A 3,907-nucleotide genomic window follows, 5' to 3' on the forward strand; every position below is an offset into this window, starting at 1 on the left:
TGAAAAGCACACTCATACAAGCATGTCCCATTGGGAACTCACTGAATTCGGCTAGAAATTTTGATTCCATTCGTGAAAATTTTTCTATAACCAAAGAGTCAACTTATTACTACTGAGGCCTATTGGGATCTAACCGAATTCACCAAATTACTGAGATTGGACTAACAAATTTTGATAAATCTTTAAAAGTGCACATATTACAAGAGCCTGCTTGGGAATTAACTGAATTCACAAAAAAACAGTGTTTCAGTTCGTTAAAACGTTGCTCTATCTTGAATAACAAGCTTAGACATTCGAATCCTATTGGGAACCTACTGAATTGACCATGATTCTTAGATTCCGTTCCTTAAAATGTTGCTATATATTGAAAAGCACACTCAAACGAGCATGTCCCATTGGGAACTCACTGAATTCACCTAGAAATTTTGATTAATTCGTGAAAATTTTTCTATATCGCGAATAGTCCACTTATTTCTACTGCGGCCTATTCGCAATTAACTGAATTCACCAAGTTACTGAGATTCGGCTCCAATATTTTGATAAATCTATAAAAGTACACATATTACAAGAGCCTGTTACTGGGAACTAACTGAATTCACAAAGAAACAATGTTTCAGTTCTTTAAAACGTTGCTCCATTTTGAATAACAAGCTTATAACATGTGAATCCTATTGGGAACCTACTGAATTCACCATGATACTTTGATTCCGTTCCGTAAAATGTTGCTATATATTGAAAAGCACAGTCATACAAGCAGGTCCCATTGGGAAATCACTGAATTCGCCTAGAAATTTTCATTCCATTCGTCAAAATTTTTCTATATCCCGAACAGTCCACTTATTAATACTGCGGCCTATTGGGAAGAAACTGAATTCACAAAGTTACTGAGATTCGGCTCACCAAATTTTGATAAATCTCTTAAAGTACACATATTACAAGAGCCTGCTACTGGGAACTAACAGAATTCACAAAGAAACAGTGTTTCAGTTCGTTAAAACTTTGCTGTATCTTGAATTATAAGCTTATTACATGCTAATCCTATTGGGAACCTACTGAATTCACCATGATACTTAGATTCCGTTCCTTAAGGTGTGGCTATATATTGAAAAGCACACTCATACAGGCATGTCCCTTTGGGAACTCACTGAATTCGCCTAGAAATTTTGATTCCATTCGTGAAAATTTTTCTATAACCCAAACAGTCCACCTATTACTACTGAGGCCTATTGAAAATTAACTGAATTCACAAAGTTACTGAAATTCGGCTCATCAAATTTTGAAAAATCTTTAAAAGAATACATATTACAAGAGCCTGCTACTGAGAACTAACTGGATTCACAGAGAAACAGAGTTTCAGTTGGTTAAAACGTTGCTCTATCTTGAATAACATGCTTATTACATGCGAATCCTATTGGGAACCTTCTGAATTCATCATGATACTTAGATTCCGTTCCGTGAAATGTTGCTATATATTGAAAAGCACACTCATACAAGCATGTCCCATTGGGAACTCACTGAATTCGCCTAGAAATTTTGATTCCATTCGTGAAAATTTTTCTATATCCCGAACTGTCCACCTATTACTACTGCGGCCTATTGTGAATTAACCGAATTCACCAAGTTACTGAGATTGGGCTCACCAAATTCTGATAAATCTTTAAAAGTACACATGTTACAAGAGTCTGCTACTGGGAAGTAACTGAATTCACAAAGAAACAGTGTTTCAGTTCGTTAAAACGTTGCTCTATCCTGAATAACATGCTTATACATGCGAATCCTATTGGGAACCTACAGAATTCACCATGATACTTAGATTCCGTTCCTTAAAATGTGGCTATGTATTGAAAAGCACACTCATACAAGCATGTCCCATTGGGTTCTCACTGATTCGCCTAGAAATTTTGATTCCATTCGTGAAAATTTTTCTATATCCCAAAGAGTCCACTAATTACTACTGAGGCCTATTGGGATCTAACCGAACACACCAAATTACTGAGATTGGACTCACAAATTTTGATAAATCTTTAAAAATGCACATATTACAAGAGCCTGCTTGGGAATTAACTGAATTCACAAAGAAACAGTGTTTCAGTTCGTTAAAACGTTGCTCTATCTTGAATAACAAGCTTAAGCATTCGATCCTATTGGGAACCTACTGAATTGACAATGATTCTTCGATTCCGTTCCTTAAAATGTTGCTATATATTGGGGCTGGGGATTTAGCTCAGTAGTAGAGCGCTTACCTAGGAAGCGCAAGGCCCTGGGTTCGGTCCCCAGCTCCGAAAAAAAGAACCAAAAAAAATGTTGCTATATATTGAAAAGCACACTCATACAACCATGTCCCATTGGGAACTCACTGAATTCGCCCTGAAATTTTGATTCCATTCGTGAAAATTCTTTCAATATCCCGAAGAATCCACTTATTAATACTGCGAGCTATGGGAACTAACCGAATTCAATAAGTTACTGAGATTCGGCTCACCAATTTTGATAAATCTTTAAAAGCACACAATTACAAGAGCCTGCTACTGGGAACTAATTGAATTCACAAAGAAACAGTGTTTCAGTTCGTTAAAACTTTGCTCTATCTTGAATAACAAGTTTATCACATTCGAATCCTTTGGGAACCTACTGAATGCACCATGATACTTAGATTCCGTTCATTAAAGTTGCTGTATATGGAAAAGCACACTCATACAAGCATGTCCCACTGGGAACTCACTGAATTCGCCTAGAAATTTTGATTCCATTCGTGAAAATTTTTCTATATAACAAAGAGTCCACTTATTACTACTGAGGTCTATTGGGATCTAACCGAATTCACCAAATTACTGAGATTGGACTCACAAATTTTGATAAATCTTTAAAAGTGCACATATTACAAGAGCCTGCTGGGAATTAAATGAATTCACAAAGAAACAGTGTTTCAGTTCGTTAAAACGTTGCTCTATCTTGAATAACCAGCTTAGACATTCGAATCCTATTGGGAACCTACTGAATTGACAATGATTCTTAGATTCCGTTCCTTAAAATGTTGCTATATATTGAAAAGCACACTCATACAAGCATGTCCCATTGGGAACTAACTGAATTCGCCTAGAAATTTTGATTAATTCTTGAAAATTTTTGTATATCGCGAATAGTCCACTTATTTCTACTGCGGGCTATTCGCAACTAACTGAATTCACCAAGTTACTGAGATTCGGCTCAAAAATTTTGATAAATCTATAAAAGTACACATATTACAAGAGCCTGTTACTGGGAACTAACTGAATTCACAAAGAAACCGTGTTTCAGTTCGTTAAAACGTTGCTCCATTTTGTATAACCAGCTTATAACATGTGAATCCTATTGGGAACCTACTGAATTCACCATGATACTTTGATTCCGTTCCGTAAAATGTTGCTATGTATTGAAAAGCACACTGATACAAGCATGTCCCATTGGGAAATCACTGAATTCGCCTAGAAATTTTCATTCCATTCGTGAAAATTTTTCTATATCCCGAACAGTCCACTTATTACTACTGTGGCCTATTGGGAACTAACTGAATTCACCAAGTTACTGAGATTCGGCTCACCAAATTTTGATAAATCTTTAAAAGTACACATATTTCAAGAGCCTGCTACTGGGAACTAACTGAATTCACAAAGAAACAGTGTTTCAGTTCATTAAAACGTTGCTCTATATTAAATAACAAGCTTATTACATGCGAATCCTATTGGGAAACTATTTAATTCACCATGATACTTAGATTCCGTTGCTTGAAATGTTGCTATACATTGAAAAGCACACTCATACGAGCATGTCCCATTGGGTACTCACTGAATTCGCCTAGAAATTTTGATTCCATTCGTGAAATTTTTTTTATATCCCGAAGGGTCCACTTATTGCTACTGCGGCCTAT

Source organism: Rattus norvegicus, chromosome 6, assembly GCF_036323735.1.
Source record: "Rattus norvegicus strain BN/NHsdMcwi chromosome 6, GRCr8, whole genome shotgun sequence".
Taxonomy (NCBI): domain Eukaryota; kingdom Metazoa; phylum Chordata; class Mammalia; order Rodentia; family Muridae; genus Rattus; species Rattus norvegicus.